Raw genomic sequence first — 13095 nt, forward strand, 5'->3', positions numbered from 1 at the left:
AGTGGGTTAGGAAAGACTGTTTCAAGAGTGCGTGTGTCAAGCATTGATGAAAGGGAAGGGAGGGTAAAGGAAAAGTTGAACAAATTAAATCCTAGGTTAGTTTGGAGTTAGTCTGAGTTCTGTGAAATCAGTTCAGGTTTCAGTAAGCAGTAACCCTCTTGACAAAAAACAAAAAAAGACAAAGGAAAGAAATCATTCTGATTTCTGATGTTTGATGATAAAGCACAACTATTTGCTTTTACCCTTTTCATGAAGAAATGGAACACTTTGGGAAGACATCCCAAGAGATTCAGGAAGAAAGCAAGGTAAGTGCTGTGGTTTGAATACCTCCTCCAAAATTCATGTTGAAATTTGCCATTGTGATGGCATTAAGAGGTAAGACTTGGCCAGGCACAGTGGCTCATGTCTGTAATTCCAGCACTTTGGAAGGTTGAGGTGGGTGGATCACCTGAGATCAGGAATTCGAGAACAACTGGCCAACATGGTGAGACCCTGTCTCTGCTGAAAACACAAAAAATAGCCAGGCATGGTCTCAGGCACCTGTAATCCCAGCTACTTGGGTGACTGAGGCAGCAAAATCACTTGAATCCTGGAGGTGGAGTTTGCAGTTAGCTGAGATTGCTCCCTTGCACTCCAGCCTGGGCAACAAGAGTAAAACTCTGTCTAAAAGAAAAGAAAAGAAGGGGTAGGACCTTTAAGAGCTGATTAGGTTATGAGGCCTCTGCCCTCATGAATGGATGAAGGTTGGGTTATCCAGGGAGTGGGCTTCTGATAAAAGGATAAGTTCAGTTTCCATCCCCTCTTGTGTCCTGTGCGTGCTTGCCCCTTTGCCATAGCATGGCACTGCAAGAAGGCTCTCACAAGTTGTGGCCCCTTGATCTTAGACTCCTCAGCCTCCAGAACTGTGAGCCAAATGAAGTTATATTCTTTTTTCTCTTTTCCTTTTTTTTTTTTTGGATGAAGTCTTGCTCTGTCACTCAGGCTGGAGGGCAGTGGTGGGATCTTGGCTCACCGCAACCTCCGCCTCCTGGCTTCAAGCAGTTCTCCTGCCTCAGACTCCTGAGTAGCTGGGCTTACAGGTGTGCTCCAGCACAGCCAGCTAATTATTGTATTTTTAATAGAGACGGGGTTTCACCGTGTTGGTCAGGCTTTCTCAAACTTCTGACCTCGTGGTCTGCCCACCTCGGCCTCCCAAAGTGCTGGTATTACAGGCATGAGCCACTGCTCTTGGCCTTAAACTTTTATTCTTTATAAATCACCCAGTGTGTGGGATCTGTTATAGCAGCAGAAAACAAAAAGGAGTTTAGATGTTTTACTCTTATTTAATAAAGATGACCTGAGTCACATGTAGAAGACATTCTTCCTTCTCAGGATCCTACAACTGCCCTCTAACCAGTAGAAAAAAGGAGACACGCAAGATTTTTGTTCCCACCTTTATTCAGGCTCCACCGAAGGACCTTCAGAGGGGTTGGGGTCAGATATAAACACTCTCTGGCTCCTCCTATGTTCTGTTGGGCCTCACAAGTGGGTTAGGAAAGACTGTTCCAAGAGTGAGTGTGTCAAGCCACAGAAGCATGTCCTGGCCAGACACGGTGGCTGAAGCCTATAATCCCTGCACTCTGGGAGGCTGAGGTGGGCAGATCAGCTGAGTTCAGGAGTTCCAGACCAGCCTGGTCGACATGGTGAAACCCCATCTTTACTAAAATACAAATGTTAGCCAGGCATGGTAGCATGCACCTGTAATCCCAGCTACTCGGGAAGCTGACACAGGGACTCATTTGAACCCAGGAGATGGAAGTTGCAGTGAGATGAGATCATATTGCTATACACCACTCCAGCCTGGGCAACAGAGTGAGACTCCATCTCAAAAAAAAAAAAAAAAAGGAGGCCAGTCATGGTGGCTTGGCCAGGTGTGGTGGCTCACTCCTGTAATCCCAGCACTTTGGGAGGCAGAGGTGGGTGGATTGCTTGAACTAAGGATTTCAATTAGTAGAGATAGGGTTTCACCATGTTGGTAAGGCTGGTCTCGAATTCCTGACCTCAAGCAATCCAAATGTCTGCCTCCCAAAAATCTCATGCTGAGATTACAGACATGAGCCACTGCACCTGGCTCATACTGCTTTTTTAGTGAATAGTGTTCCTCTTTTTTTTTTTTTTTAAATCAACTTAATCATCTTTTTCAGATTTTCTTTATGAAATGACTTGTATAAAGAAAAATGCAGGTCAGGCATGGTGGCTCACGCTTGTAATTCTAGTACTTTGGGAGATGGATCATTGGAGGTCAGGAGTTTGAGACTAGGCTGGCTAACATGGTGAAACCCTGTCTCTATTAAAAATACAAAAAAGCCAGGAGTGGTGGTGCATGCCGGTCATCCCAGCTACTCCAGAGGCTGAGGCAGAATTGTTTGTACCTGGGAGGCAGAGGTTGCAGTGAGCCCAGATGGTGCCACTGCACTCCAGGCTGAATGACAGCAAGACTTCATTTCAGGTTTCAGAGGTAAAAAGGGGAGACAGACTCTCCCTTTGTCACCAGGCTGGAGTGCAGTGACCAGATCTTGGTTCACTGCAACCTCTGCTTCCTGGGTTCAAGCAATTCTCCTGCCTCAGCCTCCTGAGTAGCTGGGATTACAGGCGCATGTTACCCAATGGGCTAATTTTTTGTGTTTTTAGTAGAGATGGGGTTTCACCATCTTAGCCAGGATGGTCTCTATCTCCTGATCCCAAAGTGCTGGGATTACAGGTACGAGCCATCACACCCGGCCCCTTATGTTTTTTAAAACAACTTTATTGAGATAGAGTTTACATGGCATACAACTTCCCCATTTAAGGCATCCAATTCAATGGCTTTCAGTATATTCACAAATCCTTTCTTTTGTGTGTATGTACCACATTTTCTTGTCCATGCATCTGTTGATGGATACTTAGGTTGAGTTCGTATTTCAGCTGTTGTGAATAGCGCTGCAATAACCATGGGAGTGCAGAGATGTGTTTGATATACTGAGTTTCTTTCTCATGGGCGTGTACCCAGCAGAGTGATTGCTGAATCATATGGTAGTTCTATTTTCAGTTTCTTGAGGAGCCTCCATGTAGTTTTCCATAGTGGATAGACTGTTTTACGTTCTCATCAAGAGTGTTTGAGTGCTCCTGTTTCTCTGTGTCCCTGTCAGCATTCGCTGTTTTCTGACATTTTGATAATCGGCATGTTAATTGAGGTTAGGTGACATTTTATTGTGGTTTTGATGTGAATTTCTGTGATGATTAGCGATGTTAAACGTGTTTGCTTTTACCTGTTGTATATTATGTCTTGGAAAATATCTATTGAGATCTATTGTCCTTTTTTTTTCTTTACTTCCTCTAATGTGGATTATAGGAAAAAATTTTTTTCCCAATGCTGTCCTTTATTGCCCAGAACGGAGGTGTGGGGTTAGTGGGTGTCACAGTGGGGGCACTGCTGCCTCGGCTGGACATTCATCACTGTGGCAGGACCCCAGCCTTGCCCCTGCACCCTGCGCAGCCAGGACGGCCTGCCCCTGGGTGCCAGTGCTGGAGGGAGCCTGGGTGCTGCTCCCGGTGGTCACCACGGGACGCGTGGACTGGGGCTGAGCCAGTTATTGCCTGAGTGCGATGGGGGCAGCGGGAGGCCAGTGGGACAAGTATTGCACTTAGAAAACCATCCTCAACGGATCGCGGGCCACCTGGAGGGTGGACGGGGGTTGGGCGACTCCTCCGGGCTACTGGGCCGGCCGGTCCTGTTTTACAGTTGGGGGAATTGAGGAATCGAGGTGAAGGGAGCCCCCTCCCATGCGAGACCGCCGCCGTGGTCAGGGGTGACGGGTGGGCTCAGGGCTCGGACAGGGATGGCCGGGGGCTCAGAGGGGCTGCCCTGCTGGCCAGGCTGGTCAGCCTGACTAAGGTTACCTACCTCCCTCTACGGCTTCTGGGCGGGCTGGTGGCCGCGGCAGCACAGTGGCATGGCTTTGGTCTAGATGATGACCCAGTCCCCAGCCCATCTGGGCCCGAGCAGTGGTTGGCGAGGGTCACAAGTTGGACTACAGCCGCAAGTGCGCAGAGCCCTGGGGTCCAGGCGGCTGGTGGGGCTGGGTGAGGCCCAGTCCTTGTGGTCCAGGCTGGGTGCAGTATGGCGCTGCTGGCTGGTGTGCGGAGGCCGTGGGTCCAGGCGGCCATGGCTTTTGCTTATTTTTTAATGGGAGTATTTGGGATTTTTGTTTTTATATTCTATGTATTCTGGTTATTAATGCCTTGTTGGATGAATAGTTCGAAAAAATCTCTCATTCTGTGGGTTGTCTCTTCATTTTGTTTGTCTATTTGCTTGTTTGTTTATTTACTTGTATATTCATTTTAGATGGAGTCTCATTCTGCCACCCAGGCTGGAGTGCAGTGGCATGATCTTGGCTCACTGCAACCTTCGCCTCCCAGGTTCAAGCGATTCTCCTGCCTCAGCCTCCCTAGTAGCTGGGGATTACAGGCATGTGCCACCATCCCTGGCTTAGTATTTGTATTTTAGTAGAGTCAGGGTTTCACTATGTTGACCAGGCTTGTCTAGAACTCTTGACCTCAAGTGATCTGCCCACCTTGGCCTCCCAAAGTGCTGGGATTATAGGCATGAGCTACCACACCTGGTCCACCTTGTTTATTTTTAATTTTAATTAAAAAGCATTTTTTTTTCCTGTGCAGAAGTTCTTTAGCTTGATGTAACTCTATTTATCAATTTTTGCTTTGGTTGCCTTTTTTTTTTTTTAGGTCTTACTAAACAAATCTTTGCCCAGACCAGTGTTCTAAAGCATTTCCCCAATGTTTTCTTCCAGGAGTTTAGTAATTTCCCTTTTTTTTTTTTTTTTTTTTTTTAATGAGATGAAGTCTCACTTTATCTCCTAGGCTGGAGTGCAGTGGCCAGATCTCAGCTCACTGCCACTTACACCCTTGGGTTCAAGCAATTCTCCTGCCTCACTCCCACCTGGGCTGGGATTACAGGTTTGAGCCACCATGCCTAGCCTGTAGTTTTTTACATGTAAGTTTTTAATACATTTTTATTTGATTTCTTTTTAAGACAAAGTCTTGCTCTGTTGCCCAGGTTAAAGTGCAGTGGTGTGGTCTTGGCTCACTGCAACCTCTGCCTCTCAGGTTCAAGAAATTCTCTTTCCTCAGACTCCCAAGTACCTGGGATTACAAGTGCCTGCCAACACACCAGGCTAATTTTTTGTATTTTTAGTTGAAATGGGGTTTCACCATGTTGGCCAGACTGGTCTCGAATTCCTGACCTTGTGATCCACCCATCTTGGCCTCCCAAAGTGCTGGGATTACAGGGGTGAGTCACCATGCTCGGGCTCCTTCATTTTTATATATGTTGAAGGATAGGGATCTAGTTTTATTCATCACATGTAGAAATCTCTCATTTTCCCAGCACCACTTATTCAAGGCACCGTCTGTTCCCCAAGGCATGTTCTTGGTGCCTTGGCTGAAGAGCGAGTTGGCTATAAGTGCATGGATTCATTTCTGGGTTCTTTATTGTGTTCCTCTGGCCCATGGAATCTTTCCTTTTCAATATTATAGTCAATACTTTCTTGTATCCATCCTGTCAACCTTGCTGTGTTTGGGCCAAGCAGGGCTGGTAGGACCCAGAACTTGATATGGACTGGTGAGGCCAGGACTCTGTAGGCTGCTTAAGAAATCTGCACGCAGGTCTTTGGTCTTTGCTCTGCAGGGAGGACCAAATCCCCATCGATGACCCCACAAAAACACTTTTAGGGAAACCACTGTGTGAAACAGCTTTAGAAATAGAATCTGTGTCAGATCCAACATTTCCTCACATTAATGATTGTACCACTGGGACACCTGAGCAGGAGGAACCACAAGAGCACCCTCTTCACCTGCGTGTTCAGGTCTCCTTTGGGTCACCAAGGACATGAGCCTGGAAACAGGGGCATCTGGGATGGGGCAGGCTATGGTCAGGGGCAGTGGGTCTGATCAGTGCTGGGCAGTGTGGGGGGGCGGTGGTGTTAGTGAAAGGTCTGGGGCAGGGCAGAGATCAGGAGGAACAGCATCCCAGCAGGGTTCAGAGACAGCTCAGTAGGTCAGCAGACACAGGAGCAGGTGGCCTGGGACTCAGAGGAGCAGTTGGAGTTGGAAGAGAAGGCCCCCGCTAGCTGCTGCTTTGCTGCCACAGTGGAGAGCAAGGGGAAGAGAAGAGGCTCCCCCGCCTCCTGCCTTCTCCTAAGGGGCCTGCCCTGACTTTCACGCCCAGAGCTTTGCAGTGTTCCTGATTCACACCGAGAGGAAGGGAGTCCAGTCGTCTGGAGTGCTGTTTGGGTACTGGCTTCTCTGCTTTGTCTTGCCAGCTACCAGCACCACCCAGCAGGCCTCTGGAGGGGTAAGTGGGGGCATGGGCACCCCAGAAACCAAAATGCTGGCTCTGGCCTTGGGTCCCATCCTTCCTCCTCCCGTTTCCACATGTGACTTATTCTCAACTCAGCGACACACACAAGCCAGTCACTTACACTCTAGAGACACAAAATCCACTCGTGCACCTGTAAGTACCCGACATCCCATACTTTACTTATCAACACAATTTCCTGTTGCTTTCACACCCACATCACACACTCCACTTGCACACGGGGCACACATTTAATGCACCAATTCATACATCATACAAGCACATGCATGAGCATAACACAACCTGGGCACAGATACTCCTGTGTGCACGCATTCCCCTACATGCACACCTCCCTCATCTCATGCATGCACCCTCCCCATGTTCCTACACATCTATATGTACACGCTTATTCTGCACACCAACATTTCTGTTGTCCAGTCTGGGAAGCAGCATTTTTTTTTTTTTTTTTTTTTTGAGACAGTCTCGCTTGAGTGCAGTGGCGTGATCTCGGCTCATTGCAACCTCTACCTCCTGGGTTCAAGCAATTCTCCTACCTCAGCCTCCTGCGTAGCTGGGGTTACAGGTGCTTGCCACCACACCTGGCTAATTTTTGTATTTTTAGTAGAGACAGGGTTTCACCATCTTGGCCAGGATGGTCTTGATCTCTTGACCTCGTGATCCACCCGCCTCGGCCTCCCAAAGTCCTGGGATTAAAGGCGTGTGCTACCACGCCTGGCCAACATTTTTCTTTCTTTTTTTTTTGAGAGGCTCCCTCTTTCACTCAGCCTGGAGTGTCATGATGTCATCTCACTGCAACCTCTGCCTCCCTGATTCAAGCAATTCTCCTGCCTCAGCCTCCCATGTAGATGGAATTACAGGCACGCACCACTACACGAGGCTGATTTTTGTATTTTTAGTAAGACAGGGTTTCACTATGTTGGCCAGGCTGGTCTCAAACTCCTGACCTCTGTTGATCTGCCCACCTTGGCCTCTCAAGGTGGTGGGATTACAGGCATGAGCCACCATACCCAGCCCAATGACACAATTTTAGAAATGGAGAACAGATTAACAGCTGCCAGAATCAGGGAGGGGAAGGGTCTAGGAGAGAGACAGGTCTGTGTGTAAAGGGGCAACACAGTCAGGCATGGTGGCTCTTGCCTGTAATCACAGCACTTTGAGAGGCTGAGACAGGGGGATGACTTGAGTCCAGGAGTTTGAGACCAGCATGGGCAACACAGCAAGACCCACCTCTCTAAGAAAAATTTAAAAATTAGCTGGGCATGGGTGGCACAGTCCAGTGGTCCCAGCTACTTGGGAGGTTGAGGTGGGATGATGAGGCCAGCCTGGGCAGCTCAGTGAGACCCCATCTCTGAATAAATAAGTAAATAAAGAGCCCTGTTAGTGCCTCAACTGCGGTGATGAATCCACAAGCCTACATGGTGATAAACTCACAGAGAGCCTCGCACACTAACACACCAGTGAGTACAATACTGAATACCGCAGAACCCACGTGAGACTGGGGGAGGTGTGACTGGCTGCGATCCTGCCCACAGGATCCTGCTTTACCAAATATTACTACCAGGGACAGCTGGGGAATGACACAGAATTCCTCTACATTTTTTGTTAGCCCTGGATGTGACTCCACTGCAAACTCAACAGAAGTATCAATTAAAAAAAAAATCCCTTTGACACTGCCCAGCCTCCTTGGTTTCCAGCAGATGTCCCGCCCCCACTTTTTGGGGCAGAGAAGGCCCAATCTGTCTGCTCTGGGGACAGACCCACGTGTGGCTGCTCAGGGCTCTGATTCCAGAAAGCTTCACAGCAGCCACAAGAGCTTAAAAGTACCTCAATCGCTCAGTGCTAAAGACACACACACACAGAGAACCAAAGGGCGGCCTCCCCTCCTGTTTTCCTTGGAAGGCCAGGGCATCCTATTTAGCATCCACAGTCAGGAGTGTCCGCCCAGACCCTAGGCCCCCACTGCCCTGGGCAGCCACCACCCCTGCTGCAATTTCCACGTGAGCATCAAGGCCTGAGTCTTGCTGGCTTTTCTGTTTTGGAGAAAATTCCCTGAGAGAGCCTCCCTTTGGGCTGGGGAATAACTCAGCCCTGCCAGAAAGGCCTGGGAGGGCTGTGCTCTGTGTGTGTGTGTGAACATGTTTGTCTATGTTTATGTATTTTCATGTATGTTAATGTGGATGTGACCGTACATGTATGTATGGCTGTGTGTGAGTACATGTGTGCATTGCAGTGTGCACATGTGCATTGACATGTGTGTACACATGTGTATGTATGTGTACCTTGCAGGTTCATGTGTGTGCATATGTGCACAGGCCCTTCAGGGAGGCAAGGCTCGAGGTATGACTCAAGGCGAGGCTCTCCAAAAATAAAACTTAAGAGGAATGCTGCCCAGCCCTGGGCTGGCCTCCTAGCAGAAGGCTTATAGCTACACCCACATCTACACCTTCCTTGTGCAGAAAATCCACTCTCTACCAGGCACGGTGGCTCACGCCTGTAGTCTCAGCATTTTGGGAGGCTGAGGCAGGCATATCATGAGGTCAGGAGATCAAGACCAGCCTGATCAACATGGAGAAACCCTGTCTTTACTTAAAAAAAAACAAAATTAGCCGGGCATGGTGGTGCATGCCTGTAATCCCAGCTACTCGGGAGGCTGAGGTAGGAGAATCGCTTGAACCTGGGAGGCAGAGGTTGTGTTGAGCCGAGATAGTGCCACTGTACTCCAGCCTGGGCAACAAGAACAAAACTTTGTCTCAAAAAATAAAAGAAAAACAGCTGGTGAGAAGATGGCTTTGGAGAAGGCATACTGATTTCAGCTGTCGTGGCAGGCATGCAGATGTCTGATGAGGGTCTCAGTGTGAGCAGATGGAGTTACCTGAAAACCAGAATGGGGAACCCAGCAGGCTCCCTGGCAGCCTCAGTGCAGACCCCAGGGGAGTGTTTTCTCTGTGTTTGCCCCACTTGGGGAAGGAAGGCGGCCTTTGAGGCTTTGCCATCCAAACCCTTTGCTGTAGAGGGGGACTGCCCAGGAGGCACCTGGCACCTTGCCCTGGGGTGTCCAGTGTCCACCAGGACAACTCCTCCAGGTTCCTGGTCTCGTGACTCTGCAGATGACTCAAGCAGCACAGGGGTGCCTGCATCTGGGGACATGTGAGCCTGCACCCTGCCCCATCTCTGGATTACTGACCTGCATCATTTGGGGGTGCTGGGGAGCTGCACCGAGGCCATTCGTGTGCCTGTGGGGTCGCCCACCTGTAGAGATGACCTCTGTCATTCCATGGATATGAAAAGCCCTTCCCTCCAGCCTGCAGGCCTTGCAGTGCCCAGGCTCTGGGGATTTCATTTTTCTCAGGGGCAGATCCCATGTGGGTGGAAACTGCAGCATCAGATCTTGCTCTTGTGTTTTGGCTTTTCTGCTCCTCAGACCTCCCCACTCCTCTCCTCCACCCACTCTTCACCACCTGCGAGTGGCTCTGACTTTTAGGTGTTGAAACCGACATGGCATGTTTCTGTGTCATGGGTGACAGGGCTAACCTTTATGGTTTTTTTCCCCCTCCACCTTCCTTCTCATTTTGCTTAACCTTTTTATTTTCTCAAATACCATCTGATCTGATCTCCCTCCAAGAGCTGCGTCTCAGGTCCCAGGTGAACTTTCTGAATGGCATGGTCTGCATGCATGTGTGTGTGCATCTGGCTGCCTACCAGGAGGGAACCAGTTTTGCTGCCCCATGTCACTGTCACCTGAATGTATTGTGGTCCTGGGGGAACTGCTCCCTAGAAAGCCTCTGTGTGCCATGTGGGGAGTGAGCACTGCTGGTCCAAGCTGACACCACAGACCACTTCAGATCAGAGATGCCGCTGGCAGGTGATGGGGGGTGGGAGGGTGTCCCAGTGTGGGGCTGAGCCTCACATGGGAGGAACTCACAGACGGGCCCCAAGTGGGCTTTCTATGTTGTTAAAATACATAACTGTGTAGTTTAGCTTGCCCCACCCTAACATGTATTTCTTTCTTTCTTTCTTTCATTTTTTTTTTTTCTGAGATGAATTCTCATTCTGTTGCCCAGGCTGGAGTGCAGTGGCACAATCTCAGCTCACTGCAACCTCCACCTCCTGGGTTCAAGCAATTCTCCTGCCTCAGCCTCCCAAGTAGCTGGGATTACAGGTGCCCACCCCCACACCTGGCTCATTTTTTGAATTTTTAGTAGAGACTAAAAATTTTAGGATTTCATCATGTTGGCCAGGTGAACTCCTAACCTCAGGTGATCTGCCCGCCTCAGCCTCCCAAAGTGCTGGGATTACAAGGGCGAGCCATCGTGCCCGGACTTCTTTCTTTCATTCTTTCTTTTCTTTTTGGCACAGGGTCTTGCTCTATCACCCAGGCTGGAGTGCAGTGGTGCAATCACACCTCACCACAGCCTTGACCTCCTGGGCTCAAGTGATCCTCCCATCTAAGCTTCTTGAGTAGCTGGGACCACAGACACACACCACCATGCCCAGCTAATTTCTAGTTTTTTCATAGAGACAGGGTCTCACTATGTTTCCCAGGCTGGTCTCAAACTCCTGGGCTCAAGTGATCCTCCCACTTCAGCCTCCCAAGGTGCTGGGATTACAGGTTTGAGCCACAGTGCCTGGCCCTTGTTTACTATTCAGATGTTGGCAACTCTATGGTGTTAATTACATGTATGTCATGTGCAAACACCAGCACTATCCATCTTGTTCCAGAAATTTTTCATCATTGGGAATGGGAACCTTCCCAGTTTAGTTTTGAAATGTCTTCCAAAGAGACTGCCCCACCCAAGGGTGTGGTTGGTCTTACTTGCCTTGGCTGCCTTCCTTCATCCTGACTTTTTATTTTTGATACAGGGTCTAGCTCTGTCACGCAGGCTGGAGTGCAGTGGTGCCATCTCAGCTCACTGTAGCCTCCAACTCCTGTGCTCAGGCAATCCTCCCACCTTAGCCCCCCAAGGAGCTGGGACCACAGGCATGTGCCACCACATCCAGCTAATTTTTGTATTTTTTGTAGAGAAAGGGTCTCCCTATATTGCTCAGGCTGGTCTCAAACTCCTGGGCTCAAGCAATCCTCCCACCTCGGCCCCGCCAAGGAGCTGGGACTGCAGGCGCACCTCACTATGCTGCCCAGGCTGGTTGGGAACTCCTGGGCTCAAGCCATCCTCCCACCTTGGCCTCCCAAAGTGTTGGGATTACAGGTGTGAGCCCCCCAGCCTCTTCCTGACTCTTAAAAGCAGCTCGCTACTGGGCGCAGTGGCTTACACCTGTAATCCTAGCACTTTGGGAGGCTGAGGTGCATGGATTACAAGGTCAGGAGCTCAAGACCATCCTGGCTAACACCATGAAACCCCATCTCTAACAAAAATACAAAAAGAAATTAACTGGGCATGGTGGTGCACACCTTGGGAGGCTGAGGCAGGAGAATCGCTTGAACCTTGGAAGCGGAGGTTGCAGTGATCTGAGATCACACCACTGCACGCCAGCCTGGCAACAGAGCAAGACTCCATCTCCAAAAAATAATAACAATAAAAAGCGGCTTGCTGGCATGGAAGCTTCCTGGCCATTGTGCATGGAGGCATTTCCTGTGAGCATCTACCTTTGCCCTGAAAAGAGATTTTGTGTGTAGTCTGAGTAATGCCCCAAGGATATATCGGCTCCTAAATTTGTGGAACCTGTGAATTTTCCCTTATATGGGAAAGAAGTTGCAGAAGTGATTACAGGAAGCATCTTGAGATGGGAGGTCATCCTGGGTCTCCAGGTGGACCCTAAACATAATCACAAATGTCTTTATAAGAGAGAGTTTGCCAGCCCAGTTGCTCATGCCTGTAATCCCAGCACTTTGGAAGGCAGAGGCAGGAGGATGGCTTGAGGCCACGAGTTTGAGACCATTCTGGCCAACATGGTGAAACCCCATCTCTACTAATAATAGAAAAATTAGCAGGGGTGTGGTGGTGGGTGCCTGTAATCCCAGCTACTCAGGAGGCTGAAGCAGGAGAATTGCTTGAACCCAGGAGGCGGAAATTGCAGAGTTGAGATGGCACCACTGCACTCCAGCCTGGGCAACAGAGAGAGACTCTGTCTCAAAAAAAAGAAAAGAAAAACAAAAAAGGCTGGATGTGGTGGTTCACACATGTAATCCCAACACTTTTGAAGGCTATGACAGGCAGATCACGGGGTCAGGAGTTTGATACCAGCCTGGCCAACAGGGTGAAGCTCCATGTCTACTAAAAATACAAAATTTAGTCAGGTGTGGTGGCACATGGCTGTATTCCCAGCTACTTGGGAGGCTGAGGCAGGAGAGTTGCTTGAACCAAGCAGGTGGAGGCTGTGATGAGCCGAGATCATGTCATTGCACTTCAGCCTGGCAATGAGAGTGAAACTACACATAAAAAAAAAAAAAAAAAGGCAAGATTTGACAAATGGGGAAAGGCATGGGGAGATGGAGGCAGAGACTGGAGCCACATGGGCTCAAGCCAGGGGATTCCTGGAGCCCCAGAAGCTGGAGGAGGCAGGAGGAATCCTCCCCTGGAGCCTCTGGAGGGAGCACAGCCCCACCCACACCTTGCTTTTTAACCTCAAGGACCACAAAGACTCATTGCCACTGTTTAAAGCCACCAAATCTGTGTGACTTGTTACAGCAACCACAAGCCACTTATACTGATGGCCAAAAGGACTTG

The sequence above is a fragment of the Aotus nancymaae genome, unplaced genomic scaffold (assembly GCF_030222135.1).
Source record: "Aotus nancymaae isolate 86718 unplaced genomic scaffold, 86718_ANA_hifiasm-v0.15.2.pri h1tg000039l, whole genome shotgun sequence".
NCBI classification, from domain to species: Eukaryota; Metazoa; Chordata; class Mammalia; order Primates; family Aotidae; genus Aotus; species Aotus nancymaae.